At 35.7% G+C, this 19,713-nt stretch overlaps 1 protein-coding gene across 4 annotated transcripts in view; it reads left to right on the top strand.

Moving 5' to 3' along the window:
* The window catches only part of PTEN (phosphatase and tensin homolog), a 108,555-nt gene that overhangs the window by 32,652 nt on the left and 56,190 nt on the right, over nucleotides 1–19,713 (top strand). The gene's annotated exons all lie outside the window — the stretch shown is intronic.

Genomic DNA, 19,713 nt, shown 5'->3' with positions numbered 1-19,713 from the left:
TTAAAAAATGAACAAATGCTAAAAGAAGGTTTTAGAAACAGAGGTATTTAAAATGTGCACATTGGACACATCAGTACTTCTAGCGTACACACTTAGAATGACTGTAATTATCTTGAAACAACTTACAAAGTCTAAATTTGAGGCCTATGGTCTCCCTTCTTGGAAGGCCTATTTAAGCATCTGGTTGATTCAGTCTTATATTTCTCATCACCTAATAGGAGGCCTTCCATCTCTTTCCTCTTCTGTTCCTCTTTTAAATTTGAGTCTAGACAATATAGCTCAAGTTCCAGAGGAACCAGAAAAATGACCAATGATTTTCAGTTTTGGGGACTCTAATTTTGTGTATGATCTTTTTGCCGCATGATCTTTTTCCTTTTAATTGAAGTATAGTCAACATATATGTTATATTAGTTTCAGGTTTATAATGTAGTGATTGGAAAAATCTAACAAGTATAACTGCCATTTGTCACCATAGAATACTCTGACTTATATTCCCTTTCATCACCATGACTTATTCATTCCATAACTAACCTGTATCTCCTGCTCCCCGTCACCCATTTTTCCATTTTGTCCATAATCATACCTGCTCCCTTTTGTATTTAAGGGTCTGTTTCTGCTTTTTGTTTGTGTTTAAATTTTTTTTTTTTCAGATTCTACATATAAGTGAAATCATATGGTATTTGTCTTTCTGTGACTGACTTACCTTGCTTAAGGTAATACTCTATATCCATCCATGTTGCAAATGCAAAATTTCATTCCTTTTTAATGGCTGAGGTATAGTCCATTGTTTGTGTATCAATCATCTCTTTATTCATCTGTCATTGGACACTTGGGCTGCTTTCATAATTTGGACATTGTAAATAATGCTGCAGTAAACATAGGGGTATATGTATCATTTTGAATTAAAGTTTCTGTTTTCTTTGGTTATATATACTTATTAGTGGAATTACTGGATCATAAGGCAGTTCCACTTTTAATTTCCTGAGGAACCTCCGTACTGTTTTCCATAGTGGCTGCACCAATTCACATTCCCACTAACAGTACATAAGGGCTCCTTTTTTTCCACATTCTTAACCAATACTTGTTTCTTGTCTTTTGGACTCTAGACGTTTGGCAGTTGTAAGGTGGTAAGGTGGTAACCTCAGTGTGGTTTTAATTTGCACTTACATAATGATTAGTGATGTTGAACATCTTTTCATGGGCTTATTGCCCATTTGTTTATCTTTTTGGAGAAATGTTTAGCAGTTTGTGTTTTTGTGGTTGAGTTCTAGGAGTTCTTTATATATTCTGGATATTAATCCCTTATCAGATATGTGATTTGCAAATATTTTCTCCCATTCTCTTGCTTTGTTGATAGTGTTCTTGATGAACAAAAAGTTAAAAGTTTGATGCAGTACAGTACAATTTAACTATTTTTTGTTGTCTGCCTTTGGTGACGCATCCAAGAAATCATTGCTAAACTGGTATTATGAAGCTTTTCTTCTGTATTTCCTTTTAAGAGTTTTATAGTGTTTGGTCTTTTTTGCTTAGATCATTAATCCATTTTAAGTAATTTTTGACTATGTTTTAAGATAAGGGTCTAACTTAATGCTTTACATGTGGATATCCACTTTTCCCAACACCATTTGTTGAAAAGACCATCCTTTCCCCATTGAATGGTCTTTCCACACTTGTCAGAGAATTTTTGACCATATATACAAGAGTTTATTTCTGGGTTCTCTATTCTAGTCAGTTGGCATACATGTCTGTCTTCATGCCAGTACAACACTTTGTATCTTTATGGTAGATTTTGAAATCAGTAATTGTGAGTCTTACATCTTTGTTCCTCTGATTCAAGAGTCTTTTGGCCATTGAGGGTTTTTGAGAGTCCATATGAATTTTAATGGAATTTTCTAGTTCTGCACAAAAAAAAAAAAAAGTTTTGGGGATTTTTGAATGATATTAATCTGTAGATTTTGTTGGATGATATTGAAATATTAACAGTATCAGATTGGGGTGTCTTTCCATTTTTTTAGGTCTTTAATTTTTTTTTTCAACAGTGTTTTATAGTTTTCTCTGTATATCACCTCCTTAATTAAGTTCTTTCTTAGATTCTCTTTTTTGGTGTTTATCATGGACGGAATTTTCCTTTTTGGATTGTTCATTGTCAGTGTATAGAAGTACAGCTGATTTTTGCACATTAATTTTGTATGCTGCTGCTTTGCTTAGTTTGTTTATTCTGATGATTTTTTTTTTTTTTTTTGGTGTGGAATCTTTAAGGTACATGTAAAAACATATAGAACATGTCATCTGCAAACAGATAATTTTATTTCTTCCTTTTTATTATGGTTGCCTTTTTGGATAGAAGTAGCAAAACAGACTTCCTGTTTTGTTATTGACCTTAGAGGACAATTTTTGTCTTTTACCATCGCATATCATGGTAGCTATAGGGTGTGGAGTTTTTCTTTTTAAATCGACTTTAGTTTTTGGAGCTATTTTACATTCACAGCTACATTCAACTAGAAGGTACAGAACTTTCCTGTATGCCCCCTGCCCTCACACATATATAGTCTCCTTCATTATCCTTGCCCTCTACCAGAGTGGTTTATTTGTTGTATTGATGAACCTGTACTGACATCATTATCATACAAAATCCATAATTTCCATTAGGCCTCACTCTTGGTGTTGTGTGTTGTATGAGCTTGGAAAAATTTTAATGACATGTATCCACCATCATAGTAACATACCTAGTGGTTTCACTGCTCTAACAGTAGTCTGCAGTCTGCCTATTTGTCCCTTTCCTCCCAGCCCAGCCGCTGGCAACTGCTGATTTTTTTTTTTTACTGTCTCCATACTTCTGACTTTTCTATACTGTCATATAGGTGAAATCATCCAGTATGTAGCATACAAAAACTCTGGTACTATCCAATATGGCAATATATGAAAAACCCACAGCATGCAAAATGGTATGGCCACTTGGAAGACAGTTGGTAGTTTCTTAAAAAACTAAACATACTCCATAAAATCAAGCAATTGTATCCCTTTGGGTAGTTACCCACAAGAGTTGCAAACTTATATTCACACAAGAATGGATGTCAAGTCTTTAATGCCTGGCTCCTAAATGAGGAAAAAGGGGGGAAATGAAGGGAAAAAATGGGCTCTGGATCTTTAAGTCCCCTGGAAGCCTTTTCCATCAGTGGGGATTTCAGCAGTGGTGGCCTGCTTCTGTGTGTGCAGGTGTGTAATCAGAAGCAGCAGCCAATGATCAGAACACAGATCTCTGATATTTGGAGGACAAGGTCCCATAAGCTGGTGTAGGCTGTGCTAGGCATATGTGCATGGCTTCCTGTTGCGAGGTGAGGGGGTGGGCACTGGGGTGGGTAGCTGCTACCATAGTGAGAGTTGAAATTGACTGAAATTAACTGTGATTTACTGTCTAAGCCTTTCCCTAGAAGCTGCAAGCTTTTGAATAGACTCCAGGATTCCAGAATAGTTACACTAGTCAGATTATGCCAGTATAATTCTTGTTTAGGTGGGGAGATGGATTCCTGGTGACTCCTACTTTGCCATCTTCCCTCAGCTAATTTCTTATTACAAGTTTTTTTTTATATCTTTTGGAATACGTGTTTATGTATTCCTTTGACAAAAAGAATTTTAAAATGCACTTTGGCAGCTCATAGGAGTTCATAGGAATTGAGGAAAGAAAAGACTTCTAAAAACTAAAGACTGTATTCTCACAGCTGTCTTTAATGAATTCAGATTATTATATATTGAAATTATTTGAAGTAAGGTATAGTGTGTCTTAGATTGTACTCTATTCCACATTTTGAGGTTATTACCTCTCTGCTCTTAAGTTTTTAGTCTACTTTCCAAGTTATCTGTAGTTAAATTTTCCCATTTCCCTTTGGAAAGTGCTGTTTTCTTGCTTTTTTCCGCTTTTCCATTGTATCAAATTTATAAGGCAGTGAGCCAGTTGTGGGCATGAAATCCTTGGGAGGAGAGAGGAGGAAGTGGGAGGGGCAGCCATGGTGAATGTTTTCCTAAGTAATATTCAAGTTCTTTGAGAGAACTTACCCTCCCCCCTTTTTAAAAATGCTGTGATATTTTCTCTTAAATAGATTGTTTATTCTCCTGCCAGTCTCACTGTTGCACAAAGTGCTAGATAAGAAATTGTATAGTTCACATTATTAAAGGGAGTGCAAAAAGTATTTTACCAACTCTTAGTCAAAAAAAAACCCCAAAAAACATAAAAACAAACAAAAGCCAAAAAAACAGAACAGCTATAGGATAATAAATAGAAGAACAGAGTCAGAGTTCTGGGTTGCACATGACAGAAAGTAGCTCTAATTAAGCAGAAAAGAATTATTTGAAAAATATTAGATAGCTCATAGGTAGAGAATCAGGCTTAGAAATTTTGCAGAAGCAAAAGACCATGCCTTGCTTTGAGGGAAGCAAGGCATGGTCAAGAGGTTACAATAAGGCAGTCTCTGCTTAGGACATGGCTGCTTGAAAACTTGCTATCCCAGGTACTGCTGCCTTGACTGCATGTTGGTGACTGTGCTTATAAGCTTTCAGCACTTCTGGAGCTTTCTTTCAGTGATCTGACTCCTTTGCCCCTTGCTATCACCACCTAGGATTCAGTGTCCAGAGTAGGAGGACCTAATTGGTGTTAGACTTGCACCCATGATGAGGAAGATAAGGAAGGGAATATTTGCTTCTCACTTCTTGAAATTCTCTCCAAATTAGAACGCTTGTGGATGCTGAACAGCCTAAAGAGTACTAATACCTCCTATAAATTTCTCTTACTTCACACGTCCTATCCTCAGACTCTCTTCCCAAAGATACCTACAATTAAAACTTTCAGGTATTCTTCCCTAAGAAACTGTTTTCTTCTTACATCCACTTTTTAAGAGAAATAGTTGGGAACATAGTGCCTACTCTTCTGCATCTTGCTTTTTTTTTTTTTCCCCATTTACCATACTTAGGAATTTTCCATACTGACATGGAGATGGAACTGATTTTGTTATTGGCTTTTATTCCATTTTATGATCATTCCATAATAAACAGTCCCCTCCAATCCATATTGGAGGTTATTTCTTGTTTGTCACTATTGAAAACAGCACTCTAATAAACATTTTCACACACATACCTTGGTGTCCTTTAACAGGTATTTACTGAAGGTAGATCCTTAGAAGTGGAGCAGTGGAGTTTTTCTCTTCTCCACAGTGGAATTTATTCTCACCAACATGTATGACAGCATCTTTCCCCCTTCAGTCTTGGCAAACAATATTATCAGACTTAAACTTTTTGTAATTTGTTTGGTAATTTGAGTTTTATTGCATTTCTTTAATTGTGAGATTAAGCGACTTTGTGATCTTTATTGGTCATATTTTTTTCCTTTTGGTGTGTACATGTATACTGACTGACCCTATCTTCAGCATATTTAAATTTTTTTTTCTTAATGATTTTTATGAACGCTTCAAAAATTAAGGAAGTTAGTGGTATTCTTTCTTAAGACAATTTTATAATGCCCTGCCTTGCTGGTCTTTTGAATTTTATGACTGCGAGATTCAGGTGAAGCTGTTACAGAGAGCTTGATGGATTATCTCTGTTTCAAATTATTGATTGCTAACTGTATGCTTTACTAATATGTCTAATCATGGAATGTCAAAGATTTTGTTCACAGTTGTTGGTTCAAGAATATTCTTTAAGAAATAACCTTGCTTAAATAGCAAATTGAAATAATTTTAATCCAGAAAAATGTCATGCATCCACCACTCTTGAGTTACTGAATCAGAGCAAACCTTCTCGTGGACAGAGACAATAGAAGTGAAAGGGAATTTAGTGGCTCCTAAGCCTAGCCTTGCCTTTTCTCTCTCTTTCTTTCTTTCTTTCTGGAGTTCTGCTTATCCTCTGGCTCTAGTGTCATAAGACTCTCTAACCTGTGCAGTTCTACCTTATTTAATGTTCTTTTTGGATCCAGACATTTTCCTCATTTCAAGCCTTTTCTTTTGTCTTTACTATTCTTATGTTCCTTTATATATGCTCTTTTGTATTCATCTAGGATTATTTCCCTTTTTTCCACTAGGATTATTTCCCTTTTTCCCCCCCAGTTGTAACCTTTTAAATCTGAACATTGTGAGTGAATTCTCTGCAACTGTATTGATTGGTTTTCTAAGATAATTTCTGTTCATTTGCCTTTTTTAAACTAGTATCACTTGTGATTGTTTATACAGAATTTTAGTTTTTAAATTAGTCTCTCTGTAATCTTTCCTTTTGGATTTTGAGTTGTGAATTCATAGCCTGTTATTTAAATGAAGCTTTTGAAATCCGTTTTACTGATCTGTATCATATCTAACTATGCCAGTATTTCCTTCCTTGTCTGACGTGAACTCTAAAATTATATGAACACTTTCTCCCTGTTTCCTGGCATTTCCGCTGAAACTTGTTCCTCATTCTAGGTTAGAAATACGTCCAGAATTTTAGTTTTCTTCTTTATTGTATTAATCTACTAATAAAATTAATCAAACATACCAGGAATTTGTTAGAAAACTGCGTATGGTTGAAAATACTTTTTCATGGGCGCCTGGGTGGCTCAGTGGGTTAGGCCTCTGCCTTTAGCTCAGATCATGATCTCAGGGTTTTGTGATCGAGTCCCGCATTGGGCTCTCTGGTCAGCGGGGAGCCTGCTTCCTCCTCTCTCTCTGTCTGCCTATCTGCCTACTTGTGATCTCTGTCTGTCAAATAAATAAATAAAATATTAAAAAGAAAATAATACTTTGTCAATAGGTATTTTGACAGTTGTAAAGTCCCAGTAATTACTGTAACTTTCCTCTTTTAATTTTATGCTCTATTCCAAGAATGTACCCATTTCCACTACCTTCCTAAGCATATGTATTGTGGTCTGTTGTGTTTTTTCAATGATCTCTGTGTTTTAGACCAGTGCTGTCCAATATGTTAGCTATTAGCCACATGTAGCTATTTATGTTTAAATTAGTTAAGATAAATTTACTCATTAATGTTTATTTGCCTTAGTTTTCAATAGCTACATGCGGTTAGTGGCTTCTGTGCTGGACAGCATAGATACAGAACATTTTCATCACTGAGGAAAGTTCTATAGGGCAGTGCTTTTTTTTTTTTTAAAGAATTATTTATTTATTGAAAGACACAGCAAGAGAGGGAACACAAGCAGGGGGAGTGGGAGAGGGAGAAGCAGGCTTCCTGCTGAGCAGGGAGCCTGATGCAGGGCTCTCAGTTCCAGGACCCTGGGATCATGACCTGAGCCCAAGGCAGATGCTTAATGACTGAGCCACCCAGGCACCCTGGACAGTGCTTTTCTGAATGTCATTTTGCTTTTCATTCTAAAAAGTTCTCATTCCTGAAGGTGATATACTTGTTGTATTTCTGTCTCTGGTATTAAGCAAAATACATTTGAGATATTTTGACGTGGGTTGCATTTTACATGTTGGTAGTTGTAATCAGATTACTTTCAAAATCAACTTTATTGAGGTATAATTTATTTGCAGTAAAGTATATTCACTTTAAGTGTACAGTTCAGGGAGTTTTGACATGTATATACATCCATGTAAACATCGCCACAGTCACGATTTAGAACATTTATAGTGCCATAAAAGTTTTCTTCATGTCTCCCTATAGTCAGTCCCCCAGCCTTGATTCTGGGCAGTTTCTAATTCTTCACTGTAGTTAAGTTTTGACTGTGTTAATATTTTATATAAATGCAGTTATAGAGTATGTACTTTTTTTGGTTGGGTTTCTTAGTCTTTGCATAATTACCTTGGTTGTTGCTTCTATCAGTAATGACTTTTTTCTTTTTATTGCTGAATAGTATTCCATCGTATGGTTACGATATAATTTATTTATCCACTCACTTGTGATGGGCATTTGGGTTATTGTAGATTTAGGTCTATTATGAACAAAGCTGCTGTGAGCATTCATGGCCAAGACTTTTGTGGACATATATTTTTATGTCTTTTGGTTAAATGTCCATCAAAAGAATTGCTGGGTCATATGATACAATTACTGAAAGAAAAAAAGGTATATATATTTAGGTTAATGGAACAGAAGAGAGATTACAGGAAAACTCAGACATAGGTTGTTAGAAAAGATGATAGAGAATTCACTGGGGACAGGATACTCATATTAACAAATGGTGTTGGAACAACTGAATATCAGTATGAAGACAATTGCTTCTGATAATACAAAAAAATCTCATATTATATACAAATGGATATTGTAGATAGAAGTATAAAAGTAACATGTAAAACTATAAAACGAATAGATAAAAACAGAGAAGAAAATCTTTGTGACCTTTGGTTTAGTCAGAGATATCTTTTTTTTTTTTTTAAAGATTTTATTTATTGATCAGAGAGAGGGGAGAGAGCGAGCACAGGCAGACAGAATGGCAGGCAGAGGCAGAGGGAGAAGCAGGCTCCCCGCCGAGCAAGGAGCCTGATGTGGGACTCGATCCCAGGACGCTGGGATCATGACCTGAGCCGAAGGCAGCTGCTTAACCAACTGAGCCACCCAGGCGTCCCAAGTCAGAGATTTCTTAGTACATAAGAAGTTAACCGGGTAAGAAAAAATTCACAAGCTGGACTTGATCAGCATTAAAAACTTCTGTTGTTTGAAAGACACCATTAGTAAAATTAAAAAACAAAAACAAAAACAGCAAATTTGGAAGAAGTACTCACAATGCATATATCCAAAGGACTTGAACTCAATGCAATATAAAGATGATTTTAAAAAATTCATAGGAGGACAACCCCATAAAGAAAAGACAAAAAAAAATTTTGAACAGAAACTTTACAAAAGAAAATACTTAAATGATAAGTAAATATATTAAAATATATTCAAAATAAATCATTGGAGAAATGGAAATTAAAAGATAACGAGGCCCTGTTTCAAATTTTACTGGGATAGCTAAAACTTCAAGGGGTAATAATGCGTTGGCAAGGATATATAGCAATTGGAACTCTAATCCATGTTGGTAAAAGTGCAAAATGTTACAGCTTCTTTGGAGAAGTGCTTGGCAGCTTTTAGTTCATAGTAATAGCTTTCTGAATTTTTTCACTGATAGCTCACTTCCTCTGCTGTTTCTTTTTCCTCTAGTTCTATTCCTCTTTTGAGAGAATAGATTTTCTTTCCTACTGGGGATCCTTGTCTTTGATCAGACTTTAATATAAAACTCTTAGTTTTGCTTTTGTGTTTAACTTGACGTAATAGAGGAGAAGGCAGTACTGTGCAGGCAAGTGTTAAGATTGCATTTTTAACAGGATACTTTACTTGTATTGGATGTATAACTGATCTTAAGTTTGACAACCTAAAAATGAGTAGGAGAAAAGAGTGTTTGGGGCTTGCTTGTGTTAATGGGATTAAGGCAGAGATGACTTACATATTAAAAAATAAAACAACAACCCAATTTCATGTTTTAGTAGTAGCAATGGCAGCTGCAGGTATATTAGAGTTCTAAGAGCAAATTTTAATTTTTAAAAAAGATTTTATTTATTTGAGAGAGAGAGAGAGATATATCACAAGCAGGCAGAGCAGCAGTCAGAGAGAGGGGGAAGCAGGTTCCCCGCTGAGCAGAGAGCCCAATGCAGGGCTCGATCCCAGGACCCTGAGATCATGACCTGGCCTGAAGGCAGAGGCTTAGCTTAACCTGCGGAGCCACCCAGGCACCATATGAGCAAATTTTAATTTAACATGAATGCAGCAGAACTAAATAGGGTGCCAAATAATGAGTTAGCTACAGAAAAATGTAGCAAATAAGTAGTTATTTTTTTTTTCTTTTCAGATATGAATTTTTCTTTTTTACCTATTTTTGGAGTAGTAGTCTTTTCTGAATGGGATATCTTTAAAAAGGATTTGCTTCTGGGTTTCTCCCAGACTTCTAGGAGCATTTGTTATTATGATTGTGGTTGTCAGTGCTACCCTGTAAATACAGTAGTAGTTGTCACAGAGGAGGTACTCAATAAATATTTGTAAGATGAATTTTTATCAATTCTCCAAGCATTTAAAAGTGATCAAATGCTCTAATAATATAAACTTTAGTAGCAGTGTATATTGACAAGCAGATATACCAGTTCACTTTCAAGAAAGAGAATGACTCAGGCTTTCCAATAAAGCTTGAATTTAATTGTCTAGAATAGATTTAGTCTACATGAAGCCCTTCCGGTGGGTGGATTGATCAGTTAGCTGTTGAAACATGGAAAAAGCATGGCCAGGCTTTAGCCAATGAGCCTCAGATATTTTTGGCAAGACAATTCCTTTTGTAAAGATGGAGACATCAAAATGTCTTTGTTAGAAGTTGCTTTAACTAGCTTCTTTTCTTTGATTTCACATTTATTCAGCAGCACTATACTTTCAATTTTTGGTGGGTCTCCTTATGGAAATATATTGAACTTGTCATAAAGATGTGGATAATTCCTGTGTCAGTTGGACTTTTCAAGGAAATTAATATATTGCTGTATGGTCTTTATGATATTTATGTATCAGTCATATGACATGAGTTTGAATTTGTTTCTGAACGAAAGTACCATTCGCTCTACTGATAGGATTACATCTTACACAGAAGGTAGAGGATCAGACCCTGGACTGTCATAGTAACTTCACCAGAGTAGTAACAGAATTTCTGAGGCCTATAAAGAAAGTTTATCTTGCAACCCAGATTCCTCCCCCCTACCTTTATTGGAACAAGTTTATTAATTTGGTATAAGTGTGTAGAGCAGCTAGATTGAGTTTTGCATTTGTTTAATGTAATCCTGCATTCCTCACAATTGAACATTGTGTTTTATTTTGCCTGTAGAGTGCTCCAGTTTATATAGCAAGTATATGTAAACCTACATAGACTATATTTCATTAAAAAATACTATAAGATCAAATTTAAAATTGCTTTATAATCACTGACTTTCTTAATTGGTGTATTTAGTCCATTTACATTTAGTATAATTATTGAAATGTTTTGTTTACCATTTTTCTGTTTGTGTTTAGTTGTTCAATACTCCTTTGTTCATTCATTCATTCTTATTCTCTTTCATTCCTCTTTTCTTGTACTCTTTGGGATTAATGGAATAATTTTAGGTATTCCATTTTAATTCTGTTGACTTTCTAGCTATATATATATATATATATTTTTTTTTTTTAGAGGTTGTGCAATAAGGATTAGAAAACACATTTTAGTTTATTTTAGTCCTCTTAGAGTTGATATTGTGAGCATTAAATGTAAGAACCTTATAAAAGAAGAATTTATGTCTCCCTATGTATTACATCCCATAATACAGTGTTACTTTATTTGCTTTATACACTTGTGTTTCAGAGAAAGGGAAGGAAAAAATGTTCTTTTACCTTTATTCCCATTATTCCCTTCAGCCTGAGGGGTAGGTCTGATGGCAACAAATTTTCTCTATTTTTTTTTATCTTTTTTTTTTTTTTAAGATTTATTTATTTATTTGAGAGAGAGCAGGGCGGGAGAGGCAAAGGGAGAAGGAGAGAGAATCTTCAGACAGACTCTGCATTGAGTGCAGAGCCCGAAGTGGGGCTTTATCTCAGGACCCTGAGATCATGACCTGAGCTGAAACCAAGAGTTGGATGCTTAACCCATTGAGCCACTCAAGTCCCATTGTCTTTCACCTGTCCTTCTGAGACTCCAGTAATACAGGTGATAAACTACTTTGTATTGTTACACAGGTCACTGACAAGGTGTTCATTTTTTCAATTCTTGTTTCTGTTCTTCAGATTAGATAATTACTACTAATTTGTTGTCAGATTCATATTTTTGTGTTCCAGCTAACATTTATGCATATCAAGCTGCCTCTACACGTATTTATTATCTAAAGCATTTACTTACTTTATCTGCAAGTGCAAATTCAGTGAGTTAGGAATTCAGAATAGGCATGGTGGAGTGGCTTGTTTTAGCTCCAAAATATCTGGAGTCTGGGACTCCCTGACTAGAAATGAGTTGGCAAATTGTGGCCAAATCATCTACAGGTGTTTTCACTCACATGTCTGGTAAATGCTGGCTGTTATCTGGATCTTCAGCCTGGCTATTGGCCAGCACCCCTCTACTTGGCCTTTCCAAGTGGTCTCTCCATGTGGGTTAGTTCATGCTTCATCATATTGTGTTAACTTCGTGCCAAGAGTGAAAATCCAGAGTCCAAGGTGGAAGTACTTGACATTTTTATTATCTAGTCTTAGGAATCACATAATACCACTTCTGCTATATTCTCTTGATTCAGGTTGTTACAAAGGTGTGCCCAAGTTCTAGGGGGAGGAACAATAGACTTTACCAATTGATGGAAGAAGTGTTAAAGTTAGGTTGAAAAGAGAGCTATGTGAGATGGATGATGCAGTCCTTCTTGAAAAATGCAGTCTGCCACAGCTTTCTTCTGCAGTCTCCAGTCTTCTTTTAAGAGTAGACTTTTCTTTCCAGGTACTGAACTTTTGAGGCCTAGAATTTCTGTCTTTTATAGTTTCTGTTTCTTTGTTGAGAGTTTTCATTCTTTCACTTATTGTAGTTATCTTCCTTTTATTCATGTATGTATTTATAATAGCTGTTTGAAGTCCATATCTGCTAATTCCAACACCTGGTTCATCTTGGAATTAGTTTCTATTGACTGCTTTTTTCTCTTGGTCATGGGTCTTATTTTTCTGCTTTGCATGTCTAATAAATTTTAATTGTTTAATGTCGTGATTGATATGCTGTATGTTGTGAAAGGTAATGTTGTAGGGAATCTGGATTGTTACTTTCTTTAAGGGTGTTGAGTTTCATTTTGGCAGGCGTTTCTTCTGGTATGGTTAGGCTTGGTTTTTTTTGTTAAGGCAGGCTTCTTTCAGGTTTGTCCTTTGTCTTAGGGCATGGTCCTCAATTCTAAGGTGTGGCCTTTCTGGGGGCTCAGCTGAATACCTCGTATGCTTCAGTGAAGTCTCTCCATTCTGGCTGGGCCAGAACTCCTCCTCCTGGCTGTGCTATCTCTGGTGTCATCTCCATTATGCTTTCAGATCCTGCACATATGCAGCCCAACTCTTGGCCAAGGACCAAAGGTGAATTTCCACACAGACTTCTGAGGTTCTCCTATTCAATCCCTTTTCTCTGCCTTTTTGTTCTACAAACTTCAGCTGTCTTAGCACCCCCAAACTCAATGTCTGCCTTTTACCTCAGTGAGACCTTTGTTGCATTTGTTCTGTTTCCCCCCTGTGTCAGAAGAGAGCCTTCACACTGAAAGTGAGGTAGTCATGGGAGTTACCTCATGTTCCTTTTTTCTGAAGGACTGTAAGCCTGTGCTGCCTTTTGTTTAGTGCCCAAAATGGTTGCCCAGTTTTAGATTTGCTTCTAGTCAGAGGATAATTCTTGTACCAGATACTCTATAATGGTTGAAAGTATTTACATGCTACTGTAAGAAAACTTGCAATAGATGACCCCTTTGTATTGAAAACCAATATAAAACGATTTTAAGAACAAACTTATTTAAGGCCTGAAATTTTTACAATAACCTTACTACTGTAAAATAATTTATAATGTTCAAATTTTGCTTTTTATTGAATTTTACCCATAAATTTGTATTGATTTTTTTCCAGAAATAGCAAATGCAGTGAAAATTTTAATATCATTCTCTCTTCCTGACTGATGTTAGACATTGCTAATCATTAATGATATTCTTCCCCAGTCTCCAACCTGGATGTTGTTTTAATAGCCTTAATATTGCACACTGGTAAGCAAGCCACCACCAGCTTGATGCTTATTTACCATTTTAGTGTTTATTTCCATTTTACTAGCCCAATCAGTATTATTTTGTGGGATATATAGTTTTTATGAAAGAGTTCCCTAGTAAATTGTTTACTTCTCTAGAATTGAAGAACTGAAGTGATTTTTTAAAAAAATTCATGTTAAAAGGAATCATTAAGGCTATTTATTAAGTTCTCAGTACTTCCTGAGTGAAATGTAAAAAAAATATAAGCTTGTGAAGCAGACATTCTTAGCACCTGTGTCTCTGATAAATAATACTTGAAATTTAAAAGAGAATAAAAAGCTGGTTTTGAATATAAGTTATAGACACCAGCTAAAATAACACAGGAAGAGTCTTGCTGAAATTAAAGGTTGAGCTTTCTATGGCTGTGCCTCTAGGAGGGATTTAAAGGTCAGTGGCCAGCATTTTAACAAATTGTGTTTTGTTAATCATTGTTTTTCACTGAGATCAGATTTGCAATTTTGTGGTAGTGTATGCTAATAATTTTTTTTTAAAGATTTTAATTATTTTTATTGGACAGAGAGAGAGAGAGAGACCACAAGTAGGCAGAGAGGCAGGCAGAGAGAGAGGGGGAAGCAGGCTTCCCACTGAGCAGAGAGCCCGATGCCCAGGACCCTGAGATCATGACCTGGGCTGAAGGCAGAGGCTTATTAACCCACTGAGCCACCCAGGTGCCCCTGCTAATAATTTTTTAAAAAATGTCCTCAAGACAGGCTTCGTATGAATGAAGATACCACTTAAAAAAGCCTCATGAGTCTTTTTTTTTTCAAGATTTTATTTATTTATTTGACAGACAGAGATCACAAGTAGGCAGAGAGGCAGGCAGAGAGAGAGAGAGAAAGGAGGAAGGAAGGTTCCCGCAGAGCAGAGAGCCCTATGTGGGGCTCAGTCCCAGAATTCTGGGATCATGACCCGAGCTGAAGGCAAAGGCTTTAACCCACTGAGCCACCCAGGCACCCAATCATGAATCTTTATAAACAGGAATTGCATGAATCTCATTAAAACCATATCTGGGGGCACATGGGTGGCTCAGTCAGTTAAGCTTCTGCCTTTGACTTCTGGGATTGAGCCCTGCATTGGACTTCCTGCTCAGAGGAGAGCCCTCCTTTTCCCTCTTTTCCTCTTCTGCTTGTGCTGTCAAATAAATAAATAAAAATTTAAAATATCCCAAAAAACCCAAACTGTTTCTCAAGGAGGACTGTTGTCATGTTAAAAAAAAAACCCAGGTTTCCATTTTTTTCTAATCCAAAAATAGTATATGAAAATATTTATTTTACGTAAACTAAAATATACTGTTCAAAAACAGTTGGATTTCTAAGCTCATCAGACTGATTTTCTGGAGGTAAAATAATTAATATATACCTTCGTCAATTTATACTCTTTTGGAAAATACAGTAGGACACTTTTTTTTTTTCCATTGGAAAGTAGTATATGCTTATGTTTTAACAGTTGCGGAAGTGTTAAAAGTGAATAATGAAAACCTCCATCTCTCCCTGAAAACTTGTGATAACTGCTATGACTGTTTTGGTATTTCAGCCCCACTTAAGTGTGTGCAGGGCAGCCACATGTGAATCATGTTCCTTGGATTTGGGCTATAAGATGAGTGTTTCCTTATTTATACAATATTGGTTTATATATTTGGATTCAAAACTTAACAGTCCCAGACCCAAAATGTACTAAAAGTGAATTGTTAGTCCCCCAAAATACCCTTTTCACTGCTCACATTTAAATTTTACCTTTCTTGGAGAAAATTGTATTTTGCAGATCATTCTTGCTTACTCATTTTCTCTCAAAAACAAAAACAAACAAACAAAAAACCCTTGGAGGAAAAGATACGGCAGATAGCAATGAGTTATGTTTTCTGAATTTTATAGTCACTGTCCTTCAAATAATTTGTTTTTGTTTGGGTTATCCCAGTTATCCTTAGCATTTATCTAAATTTCTAAATTTCTGACCATATTAAAATGCAAACTGAGAAAAAGCTGTAGAAGTATAAAGCTTCTGGAAGAAAGCATAGAGAATATCTTTGTGAACTCTAGGGGTAGGGAAAGAGTTCTCAGAAAGGATACAAAGTTGTAAACAAAAGAAATATTTGATATATTGGATTTTTATCAGAATTTTATTTTCCTTTTTTAAGATTCTGTGTATTTATTGTTTGAGAGAGAGACTGAAAGAAAAGTGGAATGGGGGTGCAGAGAGAGAAGCAGACTTCTTGTGGAGCAGGGAGCCCAACATGGGACTTGCTCCCAGGACCTGGAGATCATGTCCTGAGATGAAGGCAGACACTTAGCCAACTGAGCCACCCAGGTGCCTTCTATCGGAATTTTAAGTTGTTGATTATCAAAACACATTATTAAGGAAAGGAGAAGGCAAGTCCTAGATAAGGAGTAAATATTTATGTCAATACATATATGTGATAAAAGACTTTTACCCAGAATATATAAAACATCTATAAATCAATAATAAAAAGCCAGTTAATTCAACGGGGCGGGGGGGTTGCCTGGGGAATGAGCCAATGAGTTGAACAGACATTTTCAAAGAAGAAAGTATAAAAATAGCTAATAAATAAATGGAAATATGCTTAATATCATTAGTCATCAGGAAAAGGAAGTTGAAAAACCACAGTAAGGTACCACTTTGTACCTGTTGGGAAAGCTGTGATTAAAATTGACAGCACCAAATGTTGATGGGACTGTGGAGCAAATGGAACTCTTAAAATGCAGATAAGATTGTAAAATTGTATAACTGTTTTTGGAAAACTGTTTAGTAGTTTCTTATAAAGTTAAACATACACCTGCCCTATCTACCTTATGACCCAGCAACTCTACTTCTTAGTTATTACTTATTTACTCAAGGGAAATAAAAGTATGTGTCTCCAAAATTCTTGCCCAAGAATATGTACTTATTCATAATAAACCCAAACTGTAAACATCCTAAATATCCATCAAAGGAGGATGTTTAAACAGATGATGGTGTAGTCATGCAGTGGAATCATTTTCCGAATAAAAGGAATCAACTATTGATGCATGTAACATGGATAAATCTGTAAAACATTAGATTAAATGAAAGAAGCCATTTACAAAAGACTGCATCTTATATGGTCATATTTATATGAAGTTCAAGAATAAGGACAAATCTGTGGTAATATTAGCTACCTGGGAGCTTAGTGGGGTTTGACTGCAAATAGGCATAAGGAATTTTCTGGAATGGTGGAATATTCTGTATTTTGATTGAGTTGGTTGTACACCTATGATCTCTTTCACTGTATGTAAATTTTATCTCACTTTGAACTGAAAATCCAAAAGTACAAATTGAGAAATGTTTAGGAATTGGGAAGATAAAGAGGGTACGAGAGACAAGAGTAGAAGGGTGTGTAGCACCACTTTTTTCTGTAGTATAATCATATTTTTGAGTAGAAGTCATCTTAGCAGAATCACTGCTTCCGTGGTTAGTTGAAGAAGTAGGCTAAACTGAAGAATCCTAAAAAGTGACCCATACCTTAAATATTTAAAGAAAAGTACACCTGAAACATTAGGATGAAATTGTTCTCTGTGGTTTATTAACAACCACCACCAGAACCACAAAGTAGTAATTTTCCTTTGTTTCCCTTTGCCCCTTGGCAAGAGTTCTTCGTCTTTTTTTATGCCGTGTACCTTTTTGGCAGTCTGGAGCTTATGGACCCCTTCTTAGCCCTTCTTAGAGTGATTTTAAATTAGGATTACAAATATACCTGTTACATTAATATTAGTCATTTGTTCTTGTTTTTGTTTTGCAGAAGAAAAAAGGTTAGAGATAATTGCAACCAGAGACTAGAACAACAGTAGAGAAAATCAATGATCCTCTTTACTTTTCCTTCATTAATAGAATACCACTTGTTTGCTGTGTACATGTTTTCCCAGAATGCCGATGGTAATTCTAGCTTCCCTTGTGGCTAGATTTGATAATGTGATAACTTATGATCTGTTGTTCTTAAGTAGAAATGATGAGTTCTTAAAGGAGGGGCCTATCCTTCTTTCCCTTCTCCAGTCTGCTTATACAAATAGGATGGTGCACCATCGTAGACCTTGCACTGCCCATCGTGTTGGCTGAGCATATGATGGAAGGGTCCTGGGTCCAGTCCTGTATGAAACAAATCTACCCAACCAGTTGTACACTACTAATCCTGGAATTTATGTGGGAGAGTAGTGTATTCAGTGTAATTAGTAGCATATTTGTTTATGAGCCCCTCCTCCCTCCACCTTCTTCTATTTCTCACAGCTAAACCTTATTCTCACTGATACAGTTACTCTAGTATTACTTTTGATGGCAGGGATAATAATTCATAAATAATTTTATCCCAGGGAAATAAGCACAATTTCAGGTACTTAATTCACGTTTTCTGAATACATTTAAATAAAAGATAATCTTGATAGGAGTGGGTATCAAGGAATGAAAACATGAAAGCATACCATTAAAAAAAAATAGTAGGGACCCAGAACCCTTAATGAAAGGGTTCATGCAAGGAAAGAGCCTAGTCTGGAAACTGCTGAGTGGTTTATGGAATGAGGGCCTGACTCTGCAGAAATTAAGAGGAACCCATCTTATCATACTAAGTCCATTAGAGAAGGTTTTGCTGGTATAGGAGAAAGTCATTGTTATGTTCGTTTTGATTATAATAGTTCAGAAAATACTAAGAAACCAAATATGTGCTAGAATACTATAGTTAACACATTATATAAAATTTATAGTCTAATAACCTAATTCTTAAGTGTTGATTATAAGTAGTATTTTGCCATTTGCAACTGTTTTAGTATGACATACAAATACAAATGTATCATTTCAATTAGTGACAAAGTTATGAGTAATTATTGTGTGGCATGATATTTCACATCCAAATGTATGAACTCTCTTTCCTCTCTACCCAACCACACACATTTTCAGCCCTCTTTGTAGTAGCTAAATTTGTAATTTTGGTTATATCAATTTTGGGTTTTATGTGATTATGACTAGATAAATGCAGTTTACAGTTAAGTACTATAACTGTTTTTTCCTGAGCATTTTATTTTCCCTGGAGGTAAAATTCTCTCTGTCTCTCTCTCTCTCTGTCTCTCTCAACTTCTTTAGTCTCTATGTTTTTAACTTCAGTTTATCCCTAAACTATATAAATCTCTTAACATGTTCAAGCCCATTGGGCATTAAATCGATTTTATCTTCTTTAGGAGCCTTCTGATCTACCGTGAGTTGGGTCAGTTGTTCCCTAGCTTTGCCTTATAGCTGTCTACTTCAGATGTTTCTTCACCATCATTCTGAGGATTCCCTTTTCCCCTTCTCATGAGTTGGAGAATTGTTCTGGAATTGTCCTCTTTCTTGGTTTCCCACCTTGTTTTGGTGGAACACATCTTCTAGTAACTTCCTGAGAGAGAAAATGTGGACAGCAAAATTATTTGAGATTTCTCTTGTTTAAAAAATGCCTTTACTATATATTCACACTTGATTGAATGTCTCTTTTGGTATGGTATTCTAGGCTGGAAATAGTCAGAAGGTTTTTTCCTGGAAGTTGTTTTCTAGCTGCTAGTGTTGCCATTAAAAAGGGTGGTGTAATTCTGATTCCAGATACTTTTTATGAAACCTCTTTCCTCTTGGGCAGCTTATAGATCCTACGTTCATCTTTTCAGTATTCAGAAATTTCACTGAGCTCTATATGCTGTATTTGGGTCTATTTTCATCACTTTTGCTGAATACTCATTGTATCCTTTGACTTAGGAAACTCCTGTCCTTCAGTTTGGGGTATTATTCTCGAATTATTATCTTGGATTTCTTCTCCTTGTGTTTTCTGTTCTTTTCTCTAGAACTCATAAGTTGAAACACCTCGACTTTAAATCTTCTCATTTGTTTTCCATTTTTTTTTATTCTGTTTATCCTGCTGTTTCCTCAGCTTATACTTTTCTAAACTCTCTCGCCTATTATCTACCTCCTAACGGTAAACAAATGT

This window comes from Mustela erminea, chromosome 14 (genome assembly GCF_009829155.1).
Source record: "Mustela erminea isolate mMusErm1 chromosome 14, mMusErm1.Pri, whole genome shotgun sequence".
In the NCBI taxonomy this organism is placed as follows: domain Eukaryota; kingdom Metazoa; phylum Chordata; class Mammalia; order Carnivora; family Mustelidae; genus Mustela; species Mustela erminea.
The sequence above is the reverse complement of the archived record's forward strand: the minus strand, read 5'-3'. Positions and strand labels throughout refer to the sequence as shown.